This window comes from Cetorhinus maximus, chromosome 2, assembly GCF_964194155.1.
Source record: "Cetorhinus maximus chromosome 2, sCetMax3.hap1.1, whole genome shotgun sequence".
Lineage (NCBI taxonomy): Eukaryota > Metazoa > Chordata > Chondrichthyes > Lamniformes > Cetorhinidae > Cetorhinus > Cetorhinus maximus.
The window spans coordinates 179,971,040-179,985,484 of record NC_135880.1 but is presented as its reverse complement, the minus strand read 5'-3'; the positions used below and the strand labels follow the sequence as shown (position 1 = coordinate 179,985,484).

Here is a 14,445-nt window from a genome sequence, read left to right as displayed (position 1 = left end):
AATGTTGTTTGGGGGGATTGATATTGGCCAGGGCAGACCTCCCCTGCTCTTACTCAGAGGATAGTGAGAGTGTGGAACTCACTACCTGAAAGGTTGCTTGAGGCAGAAACTCTCATTGCATTTTAAAAAAGCACTTGGATATGCACTTGAAGTGCTGTAACCTACAGGGATACGGACCAAGAGCTAAAATGTGGGATTAAACTGGATAGATCCTTTTTGGCTAGCATAAGCACGATGGGCTGAATGGTCTACTATGCCATTCATTTTCTATGTTTCTAATGCTATGGGTTTTTTTTAAATTAACTATAAAACACATTCATGCTTTTACATTAATAGTGAATCTCACTGTGTGACGAATGCATTGAAGAATGGGGGAGAGTAAGTTGTGTCTTGCAAGATCACCGTTTTATTAAAAAAAAGGTCAATTTCAATGCCAGGTACTTTGCAACTTGATAAATAAGGAGCAAGTATCAAAGAGGAAGGTGTCCTGAGGGAGGAAACAGAGTCTGCCTGGAGAAGGCGTATTAGAAGGTGCAGGAGTCAGAGGAGGTGTGGGAGCAAGAGAGCAGCAAATACAGTAAAGGTGAGCAGTGCTGGGATACAAGAGAATCAACAAGTAAGTACAGGACGGAGGGCAACTGAGATGTAAACTCAACTCCAAAACTCTGCCAAGACTCCCCAGCCTCTCCAGCACTGCTGTAAGTGCAATGGCTGGTTTGGGTAAGTAACCTTTCTGCTATTTGATGACTGGGAGATAGGCGACAGTCCAATCACTTTAACATTTACTGCTTTCACTGCAGCATGGATATCAAAAGGTTTTTGCAACCTGAGCCTGATTTGAGATTGTCACACTGGCTGTTGCTCTGGGATTTTGTTTTCTGCAGCGGTTTGATTGGATGGAAATAATTTTGGGGAATTAAAGCTTTGTGCAATATGATCGGGGATAACGAAAGAAAATTACAAAGGAGATTAGTATTAAGACCTGAACAAGAAGGAGAAACTTGACCGGCTGAGAAAGAAACAAAGCGTATCACAAATTGGTAGTATTCAGGAATTGTGAAAAGTTAACTTATTAAAAGTATATTGTTTCCTCTTTAACCTTCCTCGTATTTTTTTGGTCTGTTTTGATAGAGTAACGGAGGAGAAATTGTTTCTAGTAGCAGAAGGGTCATTAACCAGAGGGACACAGATTTATAGTAATTGGAAAAAGAGCCAGAGGTGGAGATGAGGATTTTTTTGTTACACAGGGAGTTGTGATCTGGACTGCACGGCCTGAAAAGATTTTGGAGGTAGGTTCAAAAGTAACTTTCCAAAGGGAATTGGATATGTAAGAAAGAGCAAACTTGCATTTATATAGCACCTTTCACAACCTCATGATATCCCAAAGCTCAAAGAGCAAACTTGCATTTATATAGCACCTTTCACAACCTCACGATATCCCAAAGCGCTTCACAGCCAATCAAGTATTTTTTGAAGTAAAACAGAAAATGCTGGAAATACTCTGCTGGTCTGGCAACATCCGTGGAGAAAGGAACAGAGTTAAGAGTTTCTGGAAATGCACGGCAGAACCCAGTTCTGATGAAAGGCCCTGAGCCTGAAACGTTAACTCCGTTTGTGTCTCTGCCTATTCTGCCTGACCTGCTATGTCCAGCACTTTATGTTTTTATTTCAGGTTAGATCCTTGTGAGCTACTATTGTACTGCAGAGAAAATGCTTGAGAAGGAGAATGAAATGCAGGGCTAGGGGAAAGAGGAGTGGGAGCGATTGGGCAGCTCTTGCAAAGAGCCAGCAGGGGGCGCGATGGGCCGAATGGCCTCCTTCCGCGCTATCAGCTTCTATGACTTCCCAGCTGAGGTGAATGCAGCTTTGCTATGGCACTCTGAAACTAGCCAGCAGAGGGTGTAACCCTCACTCCCTGTATTGCGGCGAGGACCCCCTTCTTTCTTATGCGTTCTGTTGAGAGCTGAATGAAAATGGGAACTTCTGCCGGGAGCAGTGGATGGGGATCGGTGCAAAATGAGCGTTGAACCAGCAAAAAGGAGGGGGGGAAAAGCATTCCGGAGACGTGAAGCAGATCCTTTCAGCAAGGAATGTGGGACTCTTCCTGCTTTCAAAATGTGACCTATTTTAAAGCAGGTTTCTCTTTTTTTGTTAAATCAGGTACATCTGCTTAAATAGCTTTGCAAATTTCTCACGTTTACTGCTTATAAATCTCGACAATGATTTCGTGTCCACATCTAGTACATGGAAGGGGCTGTGGGAGGGACGGGAATCATGCTGGTGTAAGATAAATGCAATCAGGAATGTTTGGGTGGTTTAATTTGTTACAATCAGGATTTTATATGGAGGAGGGGAGAGAAAAGAGATAGAATGAAATTACATTGTCTGGAAAACTGACAGATATTAACCTCCCATTAATGAAGGGCAATCCCTCTGAGGAGGGTTGGGGGAGAAGAGAGAATCCAGCGTCTCAATGATTTTATATTCCCTGGTGGGGAACCGAATTAAGGAGCTGAAAATCGATACATAAACAAGGAGCTCCCTCTTTGGCAGCTAGCTGGAGATCCTAGTCCAGTTCATATGCAGCAATGATATGTACAACCCTCACTTCTGACTTGGGTTCAGTTTTATTGTCCAATGTGTTTTGAGGGGAGCAGCACTGCGGGATTTCTGGGCTCTTCCTGTGCACGGGGGGGGGGGAACATTGGACCAAACAATAGCTGTGCGTGTGCGTGAGCGCGCCGAGGCTGCAAGGCGCGTCCCCGCATTCTGCCAGCCTGAGCCAAGCGGCCACTTCAGCAGAGGGAGAGAGAGACTCTGAGCTGCTGCAGCCCCGGCTCAGTGAGAGCGCAGCGCCGGTCCCGAGAGCAGCTCCAGCACAGCACACCTGTAACATTGAGAGGCAGCGCTGCAGGTAAACACTGGCTACATCGGCAGGGCCGGCTCTCCCGTAAGGGAAGTGGGGAGGAGAAAGGGGGGGGGAAAGGGAAGTGAGAGAGAAATAAATAGAGGGGGAGAAATAGAGGAATAAAAAGCAGAGAGAAATGGGGGAGAGAGAAAAATATAGAGAGGGAGGGGGAGAGAAATAGAGAGGAAGAAAGAGAGAGAGGAATAGAAGGCAGAGACAAATAGGGGAGGGAGAGAAAGAGGAATAGAAGACAGAGAGAAATAGGGGAGGGAGAGAAACAGAGGAATAGAAGGCAGAGAGAAATGGGGGAGAGAGGAAGAGAAAGAAATAGATGGCAGAGAAATGGGGGAGGGAGAGAGGAAGAAAGAAAGAGAGGAGTAGAAGGTGGAGACAAATAGAGGAAGAGAGAACTAGAAGGATAGAAGGCAGAGAGAAATGAGGGCAAAAAAAGAGTAAAACAGAGGGAGAGAGAAATAGAGGAGAAAGGGAGGGAGAGACAAATTAATAGGGAGAAAGGAAGAGAGAAATAGAGAACAATAATGGGAGTAAGGGGGAGAGAAATTAAGGGGGAGAGAAATTAAGGGGGAGGAGGGGGGCAGAGAGAAAATGTATCTGAAAAGGAGAGGGAAGATGCTGGGTATATTTGTACCTTTCTGTCATGTCTACGGAGATGTGATACGCTGTTTATGTGCTCTGTCAGATCGTGACTAAGGTTGGAACTCCTCTTCCAGGTGCACAGAGCAACGATGTGCTTTTTAAAAATATATATTTCTGATGTTAGGAAAGGTCCAGTTTTTGTGCTCGCACGTGGACACATTGTAAACAACAATATCCGAATACGAGGCAGTGTTCAGTGTTACGTGGGTCGCTGTGTCAGGTTCTTTTAAGGTGAAGTTGTTTTTGGAGTGAACCGGTTGGTGGGAGTTTTGTTTTCTGTTCAGCTAACAGGGCCAGTAGTCTGCAAACCTGTAGGAGAGGTGGGGGAGGTAAGGCTGTCCAGTGCTGCCAATGAATAGTTTGTGTCCTATTAGAAGAAGAAAGAGGCCAATGGCATTAACTTTTCATTGTTTATCATATTAGCTATATGTTTGTTTTTTGCATTAAACACTCTGACAAGGCAGCTTTGCTTAGTTCAAATGTGCATGATTATGTATAAACAAAATGTGACAATTTTTCTCAAACTTGTTCCTGTTAGTGTAACTGAATTTAAATCAGTGTCTAATGAAGTAAAATGTTTCTAAAATAATACACTAAAATATTTCTAAAAGTGGTTCATTTTGGAAAATTTTTTTCATCCCTCCAAACTTCTGATGCCTGTATCACCCTTTTTCTAAATGGCAGCAAAGTTTGTGGATCAAAAGTGGTGATTTCCTCTTTCTTTTGGCATGGTTAGCTGTTGAAGAATAGATGAAATGGATTAATCTTTCAAGATGTATTGCTTAATTGTAGCCTATTGCAAAGCCAGTTAAGAACTGTTCAAGTCAAGCTTATGTGATTGGATAATGACCCTAGTGGGCATATTTGATCCAAAATTTTGAACTTTTCATTTCCTTAAATGTAACTTTAAAACGAACGTTACTGTATAAAGTTCTCATTGAGTTTTTTTTTAAGTGATCTTTCTTCAGGTCTTGAAGTTTGACTTTTTCTGTATTTTGGCTAGGCAGGAGAATTTATTTTATTGATAGACTTGAGTATATAAACGTTATGAAACAGTCTTGGAGGTGACTTACAAATTCTCGTTCCATACTCCTTACAGGAAGTTTGTCTCAAATAAGTTGTTAAAGATACATTATCAAGAGTCCTGTGCATAAAGTCAGATTTTGTTTTGCAAAGAGCACAGGCATTACATTGCCACATTTGAGGCAGGAATGGATGTACAAATCCAATGCTGTTTATAAACTAGCCAACCCTTCATAACTTTCAAAAATGATGCCTTTATGGTTTTTTAAAAAAAAATCAGAACTCTGCATGTTTGAAAACAGCTGGCCTCTGTTTGTATACAGAATTGCTACACATATCTCAACTCACAATATGATGCATAAAAAGGTCCTTTAAACTGGTCTAAATTAGTTTCCATTCTGTAGTGGATTTAATTCCATAATTAAGCTTTTAAAAAGTGTTGCATAACAATGATTTGCTCAATTCTTCATATTTGAAAACTCATCAGTAATATGGAGGTAGGGAACTAGTCTTCAAAGATGGCAACTTCATTGCCCCCCTCAACAACAACAACTTTGTATTTGTATAGCACCTTTTAACATAAAAAGTCCTACAGGAGTATTATCGGACCAAACTTAAGTCACATAAGGAGATATTAGGACGGGTGGCCAAAGGATTGGTCAAAATGTTGGTTTGAAGAAGGAGAGAGAGAGAGAGAATTTCAAAGCTTAGGACCTGAGTGACTGAAAACATGGCTACCACCGGTGAAGTGTTTAAAATCGGGAGGTCAGAATTGGAGGAGCGCAGAGACCTCGCGTGGTAGTAGGGGCAGAGGTGTTACAGGGATAGGGAAGGGTGAGGCCATGGAGGGATTTGAAAACAAGGAAGAGAATTTTAAGATCAAGGTGTGCCTATGTAGGTCAGGGGTGAGTTTTGCTAACTCTTGGCTGGATTACTGAATAGAAAAACTACCAGGACCAATGCTGCTCTGTAGGGATACATTCACTCACTCACAGGTAGTTTATAGAGCAGCAACGTGGAACAATGATCAGGTAATTGTGAAGGGAGGGAAGTTGTTGAAGGTGATCTTCACAGACACAGAATAAATATTATCCAACAGAGCACATATTTTGGACTGGTGACAAATATAGGCCAAGGTTCACTTGCTTTGTCTGTTTGTCTGTTGTATCATGTGCTTTCTAACTCTGTCACCTTCAGGTAAACCTGAAACAAGTTAAAGTCAGATGTAGCCCATAGGCAAATGAGTAAAATTGCTCATGTTTAAAAAATCTTTCCACACATGTACGGTAGCTGAACAGACCTCTCTTAATATCACACTTTTATTAATTAAGCTTAAACTATAAGGTGCTTGATAAATTTTACTAACTGAACTTATAACCTACAAATACAGCATCTGGCGTTGTAATCATACTGACTCCAAAGTACCTGTATAGATCCAGATGAACACTTATTTGTTTTAATTTGTCACTGAGGTTGCATGCAAGTTATAGTTAGATTTGAATGTATAATTAAATAGCACTTTTAACAGCACAGAGTAATGTCACAGACTCTTAACTCCTTCAGTGCTGGATTGGCATTACACTCTGATTATTTAAACCTCTTTTGTCAAGTTTGATCTACTTTTTAAACGTATATACACTGTAGTGCTGTGCAATAATCTAACTTGGATGTAGCTGGATTTTTAAGGGGAGGGAAGGGAGTGGGGACATTTCAGCAGGAAGGGGGGGAATGTAAATTTTCAATTTTTGCGTTTTATCAGAATCTGCTTGAAGTGTGTACCTTTTTATATTTATTTCCCACTGACATATGTTTTTCTTCTGGATTCGGATCAACGATCAGAAAGATACAAGCGTGGCCTGTGTATACCAAGAGATCTTCTGGTGCAGTGAGTGGCTCCCTGCTCCTGGGCCAGAGGCTCCAGGTTCGAGTCCCGCTTCAGGGCTTGATGGCCATTGAAGGCATGTTCGTAACACAGCCAAACAGTTTGATTGTCAATCTGTAAATCTTTCCTATACGTCTATGGCAGGCGGTAAGAGCGGGAGAGTTTCCTGGTCAGCCACGCTTGATGCGGAGTAGCACCCCTACAAGCTGTAGCCTCTGGCAATAGACTAGAGACCTGTTCCAGTGAGAACTAGCTATGGAAACATGAACACATGCTTTGTCTGCCTCGTCCATCACAAGACGTGGGAAAGCCTCTAAGTCTGATTATTTTCAAAACTCACATTTCTCATTGCTAATTTCATTCTGAGACAAAATCGAACTAAGCATTGTTTTTCCTTCATGGAGTAATCTTACTTGCACACTAATAGCCCCAGTTGTGCTATTAAAGGCTAACAGAGTTTGGTTCTGCATTTTCCTTGAGTTACAATTTAATATGCTAAATTACTTTTAAATTGAGTTAATAGGAACACAAGTGGTTGTCTGTTGCTTAAATCACCTGCCTCTGAAGTTCTCAGACTGACTATAAGGAGTTGGCTGTCTTGATAGGATGCTGGAAAGTAATAATTGTGAAAACTAAATGACTTGCTTCAAATTGTTTGACAGTGGATGCAAACAGATGAGAGTCTCTGGCCCTTTAACACCAACTTGCCCTCTCTGTGGAGTGTGACTGGATCGCTTCCTTCATGTCTTGACAGCAAAAGTAAGATTAATGTTTTCTCCCCCCGCCCCCGCTATTCTAGGGGAATCATCAGCATCTGAAGTTTGAAATTTAAAGGATTTTGTATACAAGCATTAATAGTGTGAGCTTTTCTTTACTGCTGAGATTCCACTTTGCATTTTTGAGAATTCTAATATTTAGTTAACTGACTACTGAAAATTCGTGGCTGCATTTATTTAATTGAGGGGGAGTGGGGGGGTGGGGGGGGCGGTTTGTTTGTTTGTTTGTATGTGTCCCAATGATGCAACAGTCGTTTGCCCGCAGAGGGGTTAAAGAATGTTTACCTTGTGGTTTTAGTGCTGCAGCTGAGCAGCAGCATTGAGCTAACTGTACAGCCCTGTTGTTGGACGCAAGGAAGCAGAAACAAGGCTGAAAGAGAGAGTCTCTGCACCCTACCTACCTGCTGATCACTGAGGGGTGCATGCTACTCACCCAGCTGGGTCGCAAAACTGTGTGGAATGTTAGGAGGAAAGTCATGGTCTCAAGAACAGCAGCTGGGATTTATACAGCATCTTTAATGTTATGAAAGGTCCTGGTGAATTGCCTTATTAGACAAATTGGTGGGATGAAGGGGTGTGGAGGAGTCTGGAATTTTCTTGCTGACTTTTTTTTTATTGTGCGGTACATGTGTATTTTATTCTGTGCCATTGCAGTGGAATATTTGAAGAGTTGGGCCCCAGCACTCACTCAAGTTGCCAGGCAACAGTATGTGCAATGCTCTCCTCCTCTCTCATTGGTGGGGACATCAGCTAACTGCAAATTGCTGGGGTGAGGAGTGTGGTGTCTCCAGCCTTATGCAGTTTAATTATGAGATCGCAATACAAAGGACATCATGTAGCGTGTTTGTACCTGAAAAGTAATTAGCAACGAGCAACCTTTTATTCAACACTCATTTTGTTTTGGTTGAAAGTCCAAATAAGAACACAAAGATTTGATATTTAGAGCAGGGTAACGAATGAAAGAACTTGCTTTTCTGTAGTGTTTTTGCGACCTCAGGATGTCTCAAAGCACTTTGTAGCCAATTTTTGAACTGATGCAATGTATGAAATGTGCAGAAAATTCCTTCAATCAGCAACGTGATAATGACCAGGTAATCTGTCTTAGTGGTGTTAGTTGAGGAATAAGTATTGGCGAGGACACTGGGGAGAACTCCCCTACTCTTATGCAAAATAGCACATGGTATGTTTTCTATCCAGCCGAGGGGGCCTTGGTTTAACGTTTCATCTAAAAGGAAGATGCACTTGGTTATGATCAGGAACTTTATAAACCCTCGCGATGCTGCCCAGCACCTGATTACACTCTTGTGAAGTGTCTTGGGATTTTTACCATGTTAAAGGTGCGATACAAGTGCAAGTTGCTATTGATACATTTCTATCGCAGATCTCCAGTGTCCAAGCTGAGACGAGTCCACCTAGTCCATCGTTGGCTGGAGTAGCAGCCTGATCTGGAGGCATCCATTAGTCCATGTGAATTGTAGAATCTTCTGATCTGAATGTTGGCGGTAAAATAACTTCATCTCGTCATGTTCCGATTTCCTATCCACGTTCTTCGGATAATTAATGTTAACGAACAAGGCCCTAGTTCAGTGGCATCAGTTGCTGCCTTTAATGGTCTGAGCTCCCCACTCTATGGGAATTGATGAATGGAGACCAATGAGGTTTGATAGTAGAGGCTACCATGAGGAAGACAACTCTTGATCGTGGTTCAGAAAAATTCAAATTGAGACATTAGAGTTTACATCTGGCCATATAAGTAATAGTGACACACACCCTTTCGTGGTGTTTATTCTGGCCAATTTATCTTTTCCAATCCAAGAGGGCGTAATTTGACTCTGCTCTGCAAATGAATTTGAGAAGGAAATTAACTCTTGTGCGTGAATATATTAGGGAAATGAGAGATATCGAATGACAAATATGCACCCAAGTAGCCTTCACTCACATAAAGAAGGTGTTTCTGTAATACAATAGGTAGACTTGCACTCTCAAAATGTTGACTTGCCCCTCCACGAGCTGTACTTTGGACTGGATATTGAAGATTAAAAGGCTGTATAATTAGCAGTTGTGACCGGGGATTGCATTGCTCATTATTTACATTGCCTGGCGATATGTTGCTGTTTCTACGTCACACTAATTGCAACACCTTAAATTTGGTACAAAATGCAGATGGTGACATGATCACAGGTTGCAAGGTGCTACGAAGAGAGGAAGAATTTAGTGAAAAAAGACTTGTGTAAGTGGCCTCTTTCACGATCTTAAGATATTCCAAAGCAGTTTACAGCCAATTATGAACTTTTAGGGAAGTGTGGTCATGAGATGTAGTCACTGTTGTAATGTAGGAAACATGGTAGCCAATCTGTGCACAGCAAGCTCCCACAAACAGCAATGTGATTATGATCAGTTTTAATGATGTTGATTGAGGGATAAATATTGGCCAAGGCACTGAGGAGAACTCCCCTGCTGTTCGAAATAGTGCCATGGGATCTTTTCCCTCCACCTGAGAGGGCAGATGTGGTTTTGGTTTAACAGCTCACCAGAAAAAATGACACCTCTGACAGTGCAGCACTCACTGCCAGTGCAATACTCAGGATCAACTCAGACTTTCTGCTCGACTCTCTGGGAGTGGTGCTTGGATCCACGACCTTCTGAATCCTGGCTCCATTGTGGGAAAGTTTTGCATTGATTCAGGTAACTAAGTGGCAAGAGAAGTTACATTGCGCCAAGTGTTTCAGTCTGTCATCGAAACCTATTACAAATGGCTATTAGGCTTATGAATAAGGACAAGTGAAGGCTCTCTGGTCTACCCGAACACACTATCAGGGTACACAGATGCATCCGATACACACCCTCCCAACACGACTATAATCTGTGTGATGTCCTAGGAAAAGTTGAAAAAATAACTAAAAATAAACTCAGTTCTAACTTGGAGATGGAGTTTTTTTTTATTTTGGGGGGAAAATGGTTAAAACAACTTATTTTAAACCATGCCTCCATAGTTTGCTCTGGGGTTAAGTTTAGCAAGGATTTTTTTTTTCAGTCATATTTCCATTTTTGTTTATTCGTAATCTGCTGTTGTAATTTTCCCTTCACTGCGGCTGTTGTGTTTTCACATTTCAGAAATGCAATAGCCAGTTCTTCATTTAAATCACACCATTTTTAAAAGACATAGTGGGTTCCTGGTTTTCTTGCTGTTCTGAATCTAATATTTTCAGAGAATCATAGTATGATTCACAGCACCAAAGGAGGCCGTTCAGCCTGAGAAGCCCACGTTGGCTCCCTGCAAGAACAGCTCAGCTGGTCCCAATCCCCCGTCTTTTCATCCTGTTTCCCTGCAAATATTTTCTCGTCAGGTACTTGTCTAATTCCCATTTGAAAGCCATGATTGAATCTGCCTCCTCCACACTCAGGGAGTGCATTCCAGATCCTAACCACTCGCTGCGTTGAATAATTTTTCCTCAGGTCACCATTGGCACTTCTGCCCTTTTACCTTCAAACGGTGTCTTCTGGTTCTCAACCCTTTCACCAGTGGCAACAGTTTCTTGATAAGATAAGAAATAGGAGCAAGAGTAGGCCATTCGGCCCCTCGATCCTGCTTCACCATTCAATAAGATCATGGCTGATATGATTATGGCCTTAACTTTCCTGCCTGTCCCCTGTAACTCTTGACTCTCCTGATAATCAAAAATCTGTCTAACTCAGCTTTGAATATATTCAATGACCCAGCTCCACTGCTTTCTGAGGAAGAGAATTCCACAGACTAATGACCCTCCGAGAGAAGAAATTCCTCCTCATCTCCGTCTTAAATGGGAGACCCCTTAGTTTTAAACTGTGTCCCCTGGTTCTAGATTCCCCCATGAGGGGAAACATCCTCACTGCATCTATCCTGTCAAATCCCCTCAGAACCTTTTATGCTTCAATAAGATCACCTCTCATTCTTCTAAACTGCAATGAGTTTACACCCAACCTTTCCTCATAAGACAAACCCTTCATTCCAGCAATCAGCTCAATGAATCTTCTCTGCACTATTTCCAATGCAAGTATATTCCTCCTTAAGTAGGATGACCAAAATTGTATGCACTATTCCAGGTGTGATCTCACTAATGTCCTGTACAATTGTAGCAAGACTTCCTTACTTTTATACTCCATACCACTTACAATAAAGGCCAATATTCTATTTGTCTTTCTAATCACTTGCTGCCCCTGCATGCTGACTTTTTGTGATTCATGTACAATGACGCCCAGATCCCTCTGTACTGCAGTTCATTTAAATAATAATCTGCTTTTCTATTCTTCCTGCCAACTTGGACAGCCTCACACTTTCCCATATTACATTTCATCTGCCAATTTTCTGTCCCTTTGATTTTGAACACCTCTCTCAAATCTCCTCTCAACTTTCTCCTCCAAGGTGAACAGCCCCATCTCTGTTTGTTCCCTTCTTATTGTTTTTTTTTAAATTGAATTTTCTCTAGGATTATTTTTCATCCCAGAATCTTTTTATATAAGATCACCAGTCCACAAAACCTAATTTATGCTCTGATGGCTGGTGCCTAAGTCTCTCGTGGCTTTATTCCTTCTCTGGACCCATTGTTTTGACAAGTCAGGTGTATAGCTGAGGCCTTGAACTGTTCTGCTCTTTCAGACGAGCTGTTAAACCACCTCCCGTGGATGTAAGAGATCCTAAGGCATGATTTTGAAGAGCAGGGGAGTTCTCCTAGGTGTCCTGGTCGAACATGTATCCCTCGACCAACATCACGAAAACAAATTGGTTGTTGTGACGTTGCTGTTTCTAGGAGCTTGCTGTGCGCAAATTGGCTGCCACATTTCCTACATTACAACCGTGACCACACTTTAAAGTTAATTCACTGGCTGCAAAGTGCTTTGAGATGTCCTGAGTTTGTGAGTGGGACTACATAAATGCCAGTCTTTCAGATCTACAAAGGTTGGAGAGAAATATAACTTAATTAGGTTATCATTTTAATAAGAAGCCCAAGTGTTTAGTTGATCTTTTTCCCTTCCATCCCTTTTGCAGTAACAGTGCTGGACTAAACTGTATGTTGGCCATTAGGTTTGGAATTAGGATTGCCAACTGTGATTAAATGTATTCCTGGAGATTTCATCACATGACTTGCCCTCACATTTCCAGCCATTAGTCGGCCAACACATCCATCCTTGTGATGTACTGCCTTCCTACGCCAATTGGAAAGCAAAAAGACTCATTACCCAATTGGATGATGCTTGACTGTCAGCCAAACAGCTTTTTTCCCCCCCCCCCATTTGTAATATTTTTATATCTGGTAAAGAAAAATGTTCAAAGAAAATGACAAAAAAAACTATTTTCATCTCCCAATGATTTTTCTCCAGGGTTGCACACAGCAGTGTCCTGGAGATTGATCTTTGATTCCTGGAGACTCTAGGCCAATCCTGGAGGGTTGTCAACCCTATTTGGAATTAGTTCAATAATGGTTCTGCAAAAATAATGCTGAAAATGAAATACAGGGAGGCTCATATAGATCAAACAATAGCTCACGCATACCACCTTAACCCGTGGTACAAAACCCAGTGATGAGGGGCACAAGTGCAGCTCCATTAACAGATGGTGTGGGTTAAGCCTACTTCAGAAATGTTTATTGCAGATAAATTTTCAAAACTATTTTGTGCAATTTTTAAAAAAAAAATGAAACAAACCAACTGTCTTGTTTATCAAAAGTGGGCGTTTTCTGTTGCCTAGGAAACCTGGTATTAGTCTCCATGGCAAGTAATTTTTAAAAATGATTTCTTTTTGGCTTTGACGCAGAATTGCAAGCGTCACCTAATTAAGTTGAAAACTTAGCTCAATAAATGACCATTACAATGTACCTTTGGTATCACTACAAGACAGGGAAGTTGATGGCAACTTCTGCTCACTGATCTTCTTAACGTACATACGTCTGTCCTGGAGCGTCTCCGATTTGAAAATTGATCTCCAGTCGTTGCTTAGCAAGCCGAGAGAAATATTATAGGGCATTTAAAAAAAAAAGAACTGTTTTTCTTTGAACACTTTTTGGTTATTTAGCTCTTTAAAAAATACAGGGGATGGGTGTCAGATTAAAGCCAATTTGACTGTCAAGAATCACCCAGTCAGGAAGCTAAGAGTTTATTCGCTGTCCAATTAGCTGTGGGGGGGTGAGAATGGACAGGTCGATTGACCAATAACGAGAGTGTGAAGGCGTGACAGCTGGACCAAAGTTGACAACCTGAAATACATGTGTTTTTCAGCTGTTGTAAAATAAGCTGCTAAAGCTGTTAACTTTTTTTTAGTGAGTGGGACAGTTAGTGCAGGATGTCTGCAGCAAATAATCTTTTTTTTTGTATATATTTTGCAAAAAGAATTAAGCTTCACGCAAGGATTTTTGTTTTACAATTTGACAGCAAGGCTGTGACTCCTGGTTTAAACACCTCCTTCTGCAGCCGCTCAAAATGATAAAGGGATTTTGATGTGTTGAACCTGTTGCCAGTGGCAGGAAGATTGGTAACCAGAAGAGACAGATTGAAGATAATTGGCAAAATGTCAGAGAGGCGATGAGAAATTTTTGAATTCAGTTGAGTTGTCGTGATCTGGAATGTGCTCCGTGACAGGAGTATTGGAAGCAGATTCAGTACTAACTTTCAAAAGGCAATTTGATATACGCTTGAAAAGGAGCAATTTTCAGGGCTGTGTGGAAAGAGCAGGGGAGTGGGGTTAATTGGATAGCTCTTTTAAGGAGCTGGCGCAGGCACAATGTGCTGAATGGCCACCTTCTGTGCTGTATGATTCAGTGGTAAAGTGGTGATTTGTTCCTGACACTGTGTGATAAATCATGCCCTTTGCGCAGCAGAATTTTAATGCAACAGTAACTTGTATTTATTTAGCATCTTTGACCATGAATTGTCCCAAGGCACTTCGTAAGAGCATTATCAAAGTTTGGGCCGATGACCAAAAGCTTGGTCAAAGAAGTAGGTTTTAAGGAGTGTCTGGAAGGGGGAGGGAGAGGTTGAGAGGTGAAGGGGGTTTAGGGAGGGAATTCCAGAGCTTAGGGTCTAGACAGTGGAAGGCAGGGCCACCAATGGTGGAACGATTAAATTCAGAAATGCACTAGAGGCCAGAATTGGAGGAGCGCAGATATTGTTTTTTATTCATTCATGGGATTTGGGCTTCGCTGGCTGGGCCAGCATTTATTGCCCAT

The 14,445-nt window shown here is 41.7% G+C and overlaps 1 protein-coding gene across 4 annotated transcripts in view; it reads left to right on the top strand.

Annotated features, from left to right (window-relative positions):
- Nucleotides 1-630: 630 nt before the first annotated feature.
- Nucleotides 631-14,445, top strand: part of LOC144668223 (phosphatidylinositol 4-phosphate 5-kinase type-1 beta-like) — a 387,051-nt gene continuing 373,236 nt past the window's right edge. The window contains exons 1-2 of one of the 4 annotated variants that reach the window (XM_078529999.1): nt 631-720; nt 7,133-7,229. The gene's annotated coding sequence lies outside the window, so the exon portion shown is untranslated. Of the gene's footprint in view, nt 721-1,930; nt 2,161-7,132; nt 7,230-14,445 lie in introns of those variants that run through there. The other 3 variants (XM_078530016.1, XM_078529991.1, XM_078530008.1) reach the window with 3 other exon arrangements.